We start from the raw sequence: 12,650 nt of genomic DNA, 5'->3' as shown, positions 1-12,650 counted from the left end.
GCCATCCACGCATACATCATATGCAACATAATTACACATACCGGTTTCAGCACAAACAACATGCTGTAATGAGAACAGCTTTGCACAACCGTTTGGCACAGAACGGTGCATGATACAACACGAGCTAGAACATGCTAACAGCAGTCGGCACTATCTGCAACTCCCGTAGCGGAACAACGTCATTATCACAGCGGACGTAACGCGAAGAAAGAGATGTGGAGCCGACTTACGTTATCACAGACGCACACCATCCAACAAAAACAGGTAAAGCGGCAGTAGCAGCTCTGCTGGGTGAACAGAAGGATTTACGTGACAGTAGAGCAACTAGCTATGTGTCACACGAGTGTCTGAGTCCGAGGGCTAGAGGGGGAGTGGCGTCGTCATCCGGGTGTTGACGCTGCTTCTGCAGGGAGTTATGTACAGCCGCCCCCACATTCATTTCAGAATGAATGTGATTAGACAGTCCCGAAAGTCCCTGCCATGTCAAGGAGTGTTGTCCTCGTCATCAGACACTTTAGGAAGCAGTATCAGTTTGGTGACGGGACGAGTGTAAACAGTCCCTTTAATGTCAATATCTGCAGACCGAATCCTTCCGTCACCGCTGGGATGTACGCCTGAGACCTTCCCGATTGGCCAGAGTGCGCGGGGAAGCTGTGGGTCAACGACTAGTACCACTTGTCCTACTGCAAGGTCCCCAGTGGAGGTCCGCCATTTCTGGCGGGGTTGAAGATTGGGAAGATACTGCCGAGTGAAATGACTCCAGAACTGGTCGGCCAGCACCTGACTGTGGCGCCAGCGGCGCCGTCCGACGAGGTCACTGGAACCATAGGCTGCCTGGGGGAGAGATGCATCTCGCCGCCCCATCAGCAGCAGGTTGGGCGTTATCGGGTCGGGGTCTGCCAGGTCTGAAGAGGCGTATCCAAGTGGTTTAGAGTTCAGTATGCCCTCCAACTCGATGAGGACTGTCATTAACACCTCTTCAGCCACGATCTGGCCCTGCAGCACGACTTGGAGTGAGGTCTTGACTGATTTGATTTCCCTCTCCCAAACACCGCCAAAGTGAGGTGCAAGTGGAGGGTTGAATTTGAAGTCTATGCTTTGCTTCGTCAACTGTTGCCGCAGTGATGGCTCAAGAGATTCCAGGGATTCTCTGAGTTCCCTGTCACCACCACGGAAGTTGGTGCCTCTGTCACACAGGAGTTCGTAAGGCTTACCTCGTCTAGCTACGAACCGCCGTAGAGCTAGTAGGAAAGAGTCTGCTTCCATACTCGGCAGCAGGTCCAGGTGGACGCATCTTGTAGTGAGGCATTTGAATAGGATTCCCCAGCGTTTCTCTTGCCTGCGTCCAATCTTTACTGTGTAAGGCCCGAAGCAATCCACTCCAGTGGACCAGAATGGCGGCTTGTTGATGCGTAGCCTTGCGGAGGGTAAGTCAGCCATCTTAGGAGTCAAGGGAGTTTTCCACCTTTTACAACAGTCAATGCAGTGACTCTGGTGTTTTCTGATCAGCTGCCTGCCACGGAGGATCCAATAACGTCTCCGTATTTCTGCAAAGATCCGTTCAGGGCCAGCATGAAGTAGGCGGTTATCATATTCCTTAACCAAGAGACGAGTGATAGGGTGGTCTGGGCTGAGGACAATAGGGTGAAGACTGTCCTCTGGTAGCATCTCTGCTTGGTGTAATCGGCCACCAACTCGTATTAGACCTAAAGGCTGGTCATATTCCGGAGCGAGTGCACTTAGGCGGCTGCTGGAGTGGACAGGCCTGCCATGTTGTAGAGCCTTAAGCGCATCAGGGAAGCTGTCTGCTTGCGATCTTCTCAAAAGGGCAGTTTCTGTCCCAATGTAGTCTGAGGCAGACATGGGAGGTGCGGTCGCCCCGTGTTCGAACCGGTAGGTGGCGTCTATCAGCTCAGTCCAGGTGTGATACTGTGCTGGGTGAGGCTCATCACCATTACAGGTGCTGACAGTACCACAGAAGGTCCGGCTCCGTAGCTCCTCGGTTTTGTCAGTATGCGTCACCGGGTTCGGTGGCCAAGCATTTGGGGACTGATACAGGAATGATGGTCCATGACTCCAGTGAGTCGGTTGGGCAAGGTCATGAAGAGTCCTTCCCCAAGTAATGTCATCTGCAGGGTTTTGGTCTGAGGGGACATATCTCCAGGAGTTAGCACTGGTCAGTTCCTGGATTTCAGCAACTCTTGTCCCTACAAATACCTTGTACTGGTGGGACTCTGACTGTACCCAGCTCAGTACAGTGGTGGAGTCAGTCCACATGACTACAGACTGGATAGGCAGGGTCAGCTCAGACTGTAGCACCTTGGCGAGTTGCGCACTGGTGAGTGCAGCGCATAGTTCCAGTCGGGGCATCGACAACTGACGCTTGGGTGCCACTCGTGACCTGGCCATTATGAAGGAGACATATACCTGTCCACTAGGAGTTTCTGCACGTAGATAGGTTACGGATCCATAAGCTCTTTCTGATGAGTCACAGAAGATGTGGATGTCCATCACCGTAGTGTCGTTGTCGGCCTCAGCTGGTACGTAGCACCGTGGCAGTGTGATGTGATGCAACTGGGGGAGTTCGCTTTCCCAGTCCTGCCACGCAGGGAGGAGCTCATCAATGATGGGGTCATCCCAGTGGTGTTCCTTAACCCTTTAAGCTTCAGTCAATTCCAGCCGTTTTCAGTACAAAAAAATCGCTAATATTCTATTTTTAAATAAAAAAAATTACGAAAAATACAGGGAATATTGGACGCACATCGCGAGGTGCATTTCCTTAAAAACGACCGATTCGTGGATTTTATACTGACTTCAGGACATGTTTTGGACAAAATAGTTTACTGGCTTGTGTCATCTGGATGTAAAAGGTTGGATTATGGCCGTTTTTTGTGGAATCTTTTTTTTGTGTGTAATAATAAACCCGGAAATGTGAGTCGCGCTGTGTGCGTTGAAGCCGTGTATAGAGAAAGGATGGATGAATATTTGTTTTTGTCGGACAAATGTGTTTTTCTCACCCGCTGTGGTAATCGCATCTGAAAGTGGTTTATACCGGCGGATTCATGAGAATCTAAGCTTTCCATCGGCGTATAGTGTTTGTATAATCGGGTTTGCAGCCGTCGGACATTCTTGAAATTCCTATGCAAATTAGTAGGTGTACCGCCGGCGGTACACCTACGACGCACTGAAGCGTAAAGGGTTAATCCACAGGGCTTGGATTAGTACTTTGGCGCGAGTAGTAAAGGGGATTATATAGCCGAGTGGGTCGTACTGCGTGGCGAGCTTTCTGTACACATTTCGCATAGTGGGCTGAGTAGGTGATGTGGGCCGATACTTGTATCCCAGTGTGTCCAACGGGCAATGCCAGCGGAGACCGAGGGTAGATTCTCGTGGATCAGCACCTTCTGCAGTTAGCCACAGCTCATTTGTTGTTGACCGTGCTTCATCAGGGAGGTGTGAGATCACCTCTGTCTTGTTAGATGCCCACTGTCTGATCTCAAATCCTCCCTTGGCGAGGAGTGCTCTCAGTTTATTGAGAGCGTCCTTGGCCTGTTGTGGTGAATGGAATGATCTGAGACAGTTGTCGACATAGAATGAAGACAGCACCAGTTCCAGTAAATCTTCGTTTCCTTTCTGGTGGTCCCTAACGTGACGCTGAAGGGCATAAATGGCGCAGCACGGGCTACAGGCTGTTCCGAATGGTAATACATGCCACTCGTAGATGTCAGGAGATCTGTCTCTTTGCATGTCATGCCATAGAAAACGAAGGAGGGATCGATCTTGTGGGAGGAGCCTGATCTGGTGGAACATTCCATGAATGTCACCACTGATTGCCACCGTGTGCTCTCGGAATCGGAGCAGGATGCCCAGGAGTGGTGGTCCAAGAGAGGGACCTGGTAACAGGTTGTCGTTGAGTGCAGTCTGTAGATGGCGAAATGAACAGTTAAACACCACCCTCGGCTTCCCATTATGGTGCACAAGGTGATGGGGAATATACCAGGATTCTGGAGAACTGTTTGCTTCTTCGCTGGTGATTTTCACCACGTATCCTGATTCTTCGAGCTTGTGTATTTCATGGTTATACACATTAGCAAGCTCCGAGTTGTTTTCCAGTTTTCGCTCAGTTGCTCGGAGAAGAGGCATCACTGCGGCAGGTGGTGCATGGAAGGGAGCGGCGGATGTCTTTCGGAGGAGTGGAGCGGCGTATCTGTCCACTCCATCTATGTTGACTCGAGTACTCTTCTCCTCCAGCATGGCAAGAGCTTGGTGATCTTGTTTGGATCGCGTAACCTCCTTTTCGTTACGATATGGCAGAGTGTCAAGCTGCCACAGCCGTTCAACGTGCTGGTGCAGGTCAGAGGGAGGCAGTGACACATGAAGGCAAGAGCTGTCGCGGGAAGGATGCTGGAGGAAGTTAGTGGGTCCTTGAACCGCCCAACCAAGTCGCGTACATACTGCCACTGGTGTTCCTGTAGGTCTTGAGACTACTGGCTGAATAGGGGTTATCAGGTGAGGATAATCAGAGCCGATCAGGAGCATGGGCTGTACTCTAGTGAAGTGGTGTAAGGGAACGTCTCTTAGATGACTGTACTTCTTCTTCAGTATCTGGCCGGGGCAAGACTGTTCGGCTAGTTGGAGCTCAGCTGCAGTGAATGCTCGACCGATGGTGTGATGAGCCCGTGGATGAGCACTGGCTGACAGCTCCAATGTTACTGTCATTCCTTTGAGTCTCACCACATCTTGTCTGATGGTCTTCAGGTTCAGCGGCTCCTCCGCTCCATGTAGACCAAGATGTTGGGCAGCCGCAGCCAGTATTATGGTTCGCTCTGAGTCATCGTCTAGCACAGCATAAGTATTCAGCGTTCGCTTTCCATTACGGAGCTGAACGGGCACCACCTTCAGCAGTACACGGCCTGAGTGACTTGCTTGGTCCAAATATGCTACATTAGTTGGTGTGCTGGTTGTGAGGACGCTAGGGTTGTCGGGACTACCAACGTCATGCAGTACATCCAAGTGTTGCTCATGGCAAGTGGAGCAGAGTTTTTTCAGAGTACAGTTATCTGGTGTGTGGCCACGTCCACATCTCCAGCATTTCCCTTTATCTGTAATCCAGGCTGTCTTCTCTTCCTTGGTTAACTTCCCAAACTCGGGGCAAGCATTGAGGTAGTGATCCTGAGTAGTGGAGCAGTACGGGCAGTAGGGCTTAAAACGCTCTCTGCGTTTGCCTATTGGTTGAGATGCCTTTAGGTTGAGAAGAGGAGAAGTTTTCGGTTGCTGGTGATGGGACTGGGGATGCCTGGTTGCCGCAGTGTTGCTACTGATGTAAACATTGGCAGGCTTCACCCTTTGAGATCTGGCAGGTCTACTATCTTGGGAACCCATGCGAATGGACTCAGTGGAGTTGTATTCGGCTGCCCGCCTGGAAACTTTAAGCACTTGAGCTTTCATATCCAACCACTTGGCAAGGTCAGGCAAAGTATAGGTCCGATCGCTGCCGCTACAGATGATGCCTCTCATCAGACAGTACTCAATGAAGCCATCTCTGTAATTGCCAGGCAGCTTATTGAGCAGGGTGTCCACATGGGAGCCGCATCTCAGTTCAAACTGTGCAGGTCTGCCCATGTTGCCCAGCATTCCCACCAGTGTGTTGACTGCAGATGAAAACTCTTGAAATGCGTGTGCATCGCCTGGTTTCACGAATGGTGCTTCTAGAATGGCCTTCAGCTCTCCCTGAACAAGCTGCCTTGGCTGGCCATAGCGTTGCTCCAGAGCATGCATAGCACTGGTGTACGGCATGGGGTCGTTCACATATCGTTTTGCTACTTGGTAGGCTGCAGGCAACTTGAGGTGATCCAACAGTATATGGTATTTATACTCCTCAGTAAGGTGCCTATGTGAGCTAAGCAAGCTATCCAGTCCTCGTTTCAGCATTATGAAGTCACTTTCCCGTCCAGAGCTGAATGAATGCGGTTTGGGCTTTGGTATGCCATAGGATGCTGCGATGGCCATTTCCATCATGCTGAGGGAAGCAGGACTGTCAGAAGGGAGGCCCTGACCTGGAATGGGAGACTGGTGATACACAGGGGCCTGATATGGATGATAAGCAGCGGTCTGAGGCCTGGGCTGTAGCGGTGGTGAAGCTTTAGGGAGTTGCCCAGGTAGTGAGTCTGGATGAGGTGCTCTGTACCATGTAGATGGTTGTTGCCCAGGGGCTGTATAAGCTGATCCGAGCCCTGGTTGATTGAATGTGGTTGTTGAGAAACTAAGTGATGACCACTCCGGAGCAGCTGTCTGATGAGCATACGGAGCAACACTCGGCTGTTGTGGTACGAGGTGAGGAGACTGTGATTTAACTTGAACAGACTGTGGCACGGATGTGACTGGTTGAGGGGCTAGTTGAACAGGCTGGTTTAGCTGGGACAGCTGTGGTGCAGGCAGGGGCATCCGTACAGGTGGCTGGAAAGCTGGGCGGACTGGAAAAGGTACAGTTGCAGCAGGCAGCAACTCTGTAGGGGAAAGCCGGGCTGATTGGACAGCTGCCTGTGATGTGGGTGGCAAAACCGTCTGCAGGTCTTGAGCTTGTTGATGCTCGTACCTAATGTCCACTAGAGAACCTCTGGGCCGAGGTTAGATAAGATAAGATAGACTTTATTAATCTCACAAAGGAGAAATTTAACATTACAGGGCTCTTAGAAACAAAAACAAAAAACAGGAGTGCAAAAGTGTTCTTCCACTATCCGTGATGCATGGGAGACTGGAATGTCAAAGAGGATAGTATGTGTCGAACGCATGCTCCCGTGTAGCAGAGATACGTTTAACATTATCCATTGCTGTGTGCAGCTCACTCATCAGTTTAGTTACATCCTTGAGACGAGCTTCCATTTGTTCCAATCTCACATCCTCTCTTTCTGGGTATGTAGGTAAGACAGTGGAATACCGTGGGTCTAGTTCCTCTCTGGTTAATATAGTGTCTGCTATTCTTGCCTCTGGTTCGTCAATCGCTGTGATTGGTGCATGCTGTTTGGGGGGATAGCTAAAAATAAAGTTCTCCAGATGCCATGGGACGCGATGAGTCCTGCTGGGGCGGGGACTTGTGGTCAGCAGTTCATCCTGAAACTCCTTAGAAGTAGCCATGGCGCAGGGGAACACGATCCGGCTCGAAGGACCACTTGTAATAGACGGTACGGGTGAGTGTTGTCTGGCTGTGCACCACTGGCCTAGTTTTCCGGTCAGAGAAAACGCAGCAACTTCTCTGCTTCAGAATGATGGGTATTTATTCCTCCAAATGCAGTCCAAATAAACAGATTGACAGTCTTGAACCTTAATTATAACATCTGAGTTTGTAGGTGTGTGGTTTATGATCTGAAATGCAAATACAGAAGTTCTAAGATTAACAGGAACAGAATGGCAGATAAATGCAGTGTTACATACAAGCAGTACCACAAATTGGTCACAAGGTGTCACCCTCTGACCACGAATGAAACCTATGTAACAACACAGCTCCTCAGCGTGTGGTCACGTGACCGGGATTAACTATCGGCGTTCAGTGTGCGGTAGCTCAATGCTCCGTTATAACATAAGTGACACATCAGCACAACAGCCATCCACGCATACATCATATGCAACATAATTACACATACCGGTTTCAGCACAAACAACATGCTGTAATGAGAACAGCTTTGCACAACCGTTTGGCACAGAACGGTGCATGATACAACACGAGCTAGAACATGCTAACAGCAGTCGGCACTATCTGCAACTCCCGTAGCTGAACAACGTCATTATCACAGCGGACGTAACGCGAAGAAAGAGATGTGGAGCCGACTTACGTTATCACAGACGCACACCATCCAACAAAAACAGGTAAAGCGGCAGTAGCAGCTCTGCTGGGTGAACAGAAGGATTTACGTGACAGTAGAGCAACTAGCTATGTGTCACACGAGTGTCTGAGTCCGAGGGCTAGAGGGGGAGTGGCGTCGTCATCCGGGTGTTGACGCTGCTTCTGCAGGGAGTTATGTACAATGGTTATTAATTATGGTTAAATTATATTTGTTGACATACTGTGCAAATCATGAAATAACATCCCAGTATATCTGTTTAATCACATTACATTCATTACTAGTCTTTCCTGCCTGTCGTCTGACTGGCAAAGGGTGCATTGCATTCTTTACTGCCAATTACTCACTCAAACAGACAATTTCTTTCAAATCACTTCGTCAATTCAGATCACTTTATAAATACACACACACACCATCCCTTGTCACATTCCTCAAACTCATCATGATCTTCCTCTTGACTCATATTCTTCCTCCTGTGCCTCATCTCCCTCATCACTGTCACTGCTGGATCCATTCAGTGATGCTTTGCTAGAACACTGCTGCTAGAACCTTCAATGTATTCTTTTTATAGAAGGTAGACGCTGGGATAGCTAAGGTGCCTGGTCTCTTTTCGTCTCCACCAGCCATCTTGGGATCAGTGACCCCTGTAGCCCTCTCAAAGGATTTTGAATGTTTTTTTGTTTTTTTTTTGTATGAAATATTCAAATAGCGCCACCTGCTGTTAACTATGTGGATCATTGCCCAAGATTTTATGCATTTGAAGAGATAAACTTTTAATCAGCTGTAAACTGCAGTGTCATCCATGCATGAAAGGGTTAAGGGTGGGCCTTTATCACCTCAGGAGGAGGCCTGTTGATCCTGACAGGGTGGAGACTCAGGTGACTTTCAACAATGTGGCCTTTAAATGATTTGTGCCTCACTGCCCAGTCCCTCCAGAGGTGGAATTGTAACAGGTGGGTGGAGCTAATGCAGGAGTTGTGGTCCAGCAGTAAGCTCCATCTTGTGATTGATCAGCTGTATCCTTTAATTAAAACTGGGGTAACTTTCCATGACCAGGGATCACAACTCGCACTCCTCTTCCTCTGTTTGCTGCTGCAGGTGTAACTGCTGTGTTCTGGTGTAGAATCAGACACTGGCAACTCTTGTCGAACCCTGTTTTAGCACTGTCTCAACAACACATCTGACATGAAAAAGGACAAACTTTGTGTATAAAAAATGGTGAAAATCAGACACGTTACAGGCACTATTTTTTTAAGCTCTCAATACTTAGTTCTACAGGTACTTTCCACCAGTGACGTGTCTGAGTGGATCTGTTGTTAAACTACAATGGTAAAAGTTCACAATCATCATTTGGGTCCAAAAATCACATAAAAACTTGCTCATCTGACTGAGAATTGATGTTAAGCCTGATTAGCAGCACTATCAATAAACTCACCTGTTCCACTCTGCAGAGGCTCTTTTTCCACAGCAGGGGGCGCAGGCTGTATTCAACTGCAAACACACTGAAAGAACTATGAGAAGAACAAAATACAAATACAGTTATTTTTCTTAATATAAATAAACTTATTGTTAAATAAACTAATTCACACAACTTCACATAGGGTGCAGTATATAAAATAACATTTATCATGAAATTAACATTTAACCGTTCGTTTTAACCTCTTGAAATCCTACACAAAACACACAAATACATTTTACTACATTATCAGAGGGGTGTACTACGAAGCGAGATTACTGGCTTAGCTCTGATGAGTCTAAAGCAGAGGTGTCCAACCTTTTTTGACCCAAAATCTACTTTTCAAGTAGCCAACCTCCCGAGATCTACCAGTCCAGTGTCAACGTCGCAAACCCACACACATCGTTTCAGCCTTCAGTAACAAACCGAACAACATTTTTTCTTGTCACAAAACCACTCAACGTCACATCACAAACCCTCCCTCTCTCATACACATACACACACACAAATTCCTCTCACACAGTTGCCAGTTTGCATACTGCGCTGTAGCACAAACCCACTCTCTCTTTTCCTCTCTCTCTCTCTCTCTCTCTCTCTCTCTCTCTCACACACACACACACACACACACACACACACACACACACACACACACACACACACACACACACACACACACACACACATGCCAATCTGCATGGTGAGCAATAGCCATAACTGACCTTAATATGAACTAAACAGAAAAATAAACGAGACACAAAACAGGTAGATCTCTGAGTTTGAAAAACGGAAATCCCTTCCTACCTTAGAGGGAGACCTGGCACAGGGAGGAGGAAGCTAGCTTCTCGTAGTCAGGAGTGTAGGAGCTGGTTGCAAGGCGTAGACAGGCTGCAAGGTGGTCATCAGTCATTGCTGATCTGTACTTGGACTTGATGATTTTCATGTGCGAGAAAGCACACTCACACAAATAAGTTGATCCAAAAAGAGCTGTCAGGTTCAAGGTACATCTTCTGAGGTTGGGATATTTCTCCACCACCAGTAGTTTCCAGAACAAAACATGCTCTCCACATTGAGTGGGTGTTGACCTGGCTTTGATCTCAATGTCATTTTGCAATGTCAGAATCTTATCCTCAAGAGCAGAGCTTTCCAAGTCGAAAAGTGATTTGACTTTGGCGGCAATGTCACCAGCATCAATACTTGCCCCAAATGGATTACACATATAGCTGGCTACAGGCTCGATGGATGCAAAGTCAGTAAAACGTCTGTCAAACTCTGAAAAGATGATCTGAACATGCCCCTCATAACGTGCACTGTCAAGCTGTGTCACACCTTGTCAAGTGTGATGCAGAAGTTGAGGTCTTAGTAAAGCATTCAGGCCTTGAGGTAACAATTGTTTCAAGCAGATGAATAGAAAGATCAAATGAAGGAACATTATAAGTTAACCACATGATTATGCTTGCTGAAATATATATATTTTTAGAGTGTTGATTTGATGATTTAGATGATTTATTATGTTTAAACTAAGAAGAATGATTTAAAAGAGTGTTTCTGTGTAAAGTAATCTCTGTTTAAGCTCTGTGTGTGTGCAGGTCTTAAGAAAGCAGAAGTGCAGAAAGCAGCAGTCACCATGACACAGCAGCCACTGTGACAGAGCAACCTCCTCAGAAAAAGGGAAGTTGGGGAAAACCCAGGAGGGGCTGTTGAAATGTGTGTGTGTTAACAACAGAATGTGGGCACTGTGTATTTGCTGTAAAACCATGACTTCTGTATTACTGATGTGTGTGATAACAAGTTGATTGCATAAGTTAGACGGTGTTAGGGGAGTACCTAGCTAGAGATGTGTGTGGGAGAGAGAGTCTAAAAGAGCAATGTTACAAGCACTGAACGGGAGACGTTCGCCGGAGCTGCAAGAGCTGCAAAGGGAACTTGGCCGGAGTTCTGAAGATTCTTCACCGCATCTATTGCCCTAGAGACGGGAAGACAACGTAGGACTTAGGCTCCAGAGATCGCTGAGAACATCGTTGGAGCCATGTACGCAGCCGACCACAGTTCAAATCCCAGTACTTTGCTGCATGTGACATCCCCTCTTTCTCCCATGATTTCCTGTCTCATAAGTGTTGAATAAAGGTGTATATTCTGGTTTATTTTTAAATTCCATTTCCCATTATTACAGTCCTCAATTATATCTGGTTATTTTAACTACTCTAAATCAGTAAAATATGTTCAGGATAGGGTACAAATTTTCTAAGAGCCATTTCCTTGGATTAAAGTCCTCATCTCTTCACAAATTAGATTAGATTAGCAAAATTCAACTGCTCTCAACTCATCCTGTAGAATAACATTATCAGTCATCAGCTCATCAACTGTGTCACCTGTATTGTTGCTTTACTAACTGAAGCGCCATCTTGTACCAATTACTGCAGTAAGTTGCTTGGAACGCTAGATTCATAACATCGAATTTTAAACAAAAAATTGTCTCAGATTAGTTATTTCACCGGTAAGCAGCTGTGTAATACACAGTATGATGTAGAGAGCTGGTTAGATCATGGGTAGTAGAAGCCAGACACGGAGCTGAGGGGTTCTATCCGTCTTCTCGTCGTTTATTTCACTCTAGCTATGACAACCTGCTAACAATATATTATTTCTTACATACATCTTACATGTGAAAAGTAATCCCACGAGCTCTTGTTTCCTTACAGCGCTCATTAGAGCATCCATAGGCTGAACAGAAGTCCGGCATCTAAGTGTTGAGTGGCAAAACCAGCATTGTAAAAAAATATCCGAGCACCTTGTATAGTAGCTACACGTGTCACGTTTCTATCATTGATTGACAGAATTTCTCTTGTTTCTCGTGTTGACGAACTTGACCAACCATGGGCATAACCACCATCTCAGAAGTGAGGGGGACAAATTTTTCAGAGCGATTTATCATTCTCTTACATTTAATTGCACCGTCCTTAGTGGCTAAAGAACCACATAATCCCTAACAGCCACAGTACAATACCAGGGGACCAACTAGGCTAGTTCTTTAAACTATAAAGTATAAAACTTTAAACTATAAAATCTAAAGTTTTAGTGGCCAAACTCTAGTTGAGTTGACAACAATGTCCCTTGAACATCTACTGGACGAGTAGCTAAAGGTGCCAAACACTGAACATGAAATGATCAGTACTGCCTGGTTTCTCCCTGCAATAGATATCTTATTTTCAGGAGGTTATAATCTCTCCTTACCTGTAAAGACCCTACATCCTTGTCCCTGCTGCTGGCCTCTGATCCATCTCCTCCCTGACTCTGCTCTTTCTGTTATGGCAATAAACATAAAAAATGTGGTAAGAAAAATTCTGAAATAGCATTAGGAA

General features: G+C 46.9%; 1 protein-coding gene across 10 annotated transcripts in view; it reads right to left on the bottom strand.

Annotated features, from left to right (window-relative positions):
• Positions 1 to 8,537, bottom strand: part of LOC110960967 (secretory phospholipase A2 receptor-like) — a 38,065-nt gene extending 29,528 nt beyond the window's left edge. For 3 of the 10 annotated variants that reach the window (XR_007945538.1, XR_007945537.1, XR_007945539.1), the window contains exons 1-2: positions 7,830 to 8,536; positions 231 to 7,362 (exon numbers count right to left, since the gene is read on the bottom strand). The gene's annotated coding sequence lies outside the window, so the exon portion shown is untranslated. Of the gene's footprint in view, positions 1 to 230; positions 7,363 to 7,829 lie in introns of all 10 variants that reach the window. The other 7 variants (XM_051957160.1, XM_051957161.1, XM_051957158.1 and 4 more) reach the window with 5 other exon arrangements.
• Between the last annotated feature and the right edge of the window lie 4,113 nt (positions 8,538 to 12,650).

Source organism: Acanthochromis polyacanthus, chromosome 12 (assembly GCF_021347895.1).
Source record: "Acanthochromis polyacanthus isolate Apoly-LR-REF ecotype Palm Island chromosome 12, KAUST_Apoly_ChrSc, whole genome shotgun sequence".
NCBI classification, from domain to species: Eukaryota; Metazoa; Chordata; class Actinopteri; family Pomacentridae; genus Acanthochromis; species Acanthochromis polyacanthus.
The sequence above is the reverse complement of the archived record's forward strand: the minus strand, read 5'-3'. Positions and strand labels throughout refer to the sequence as shown.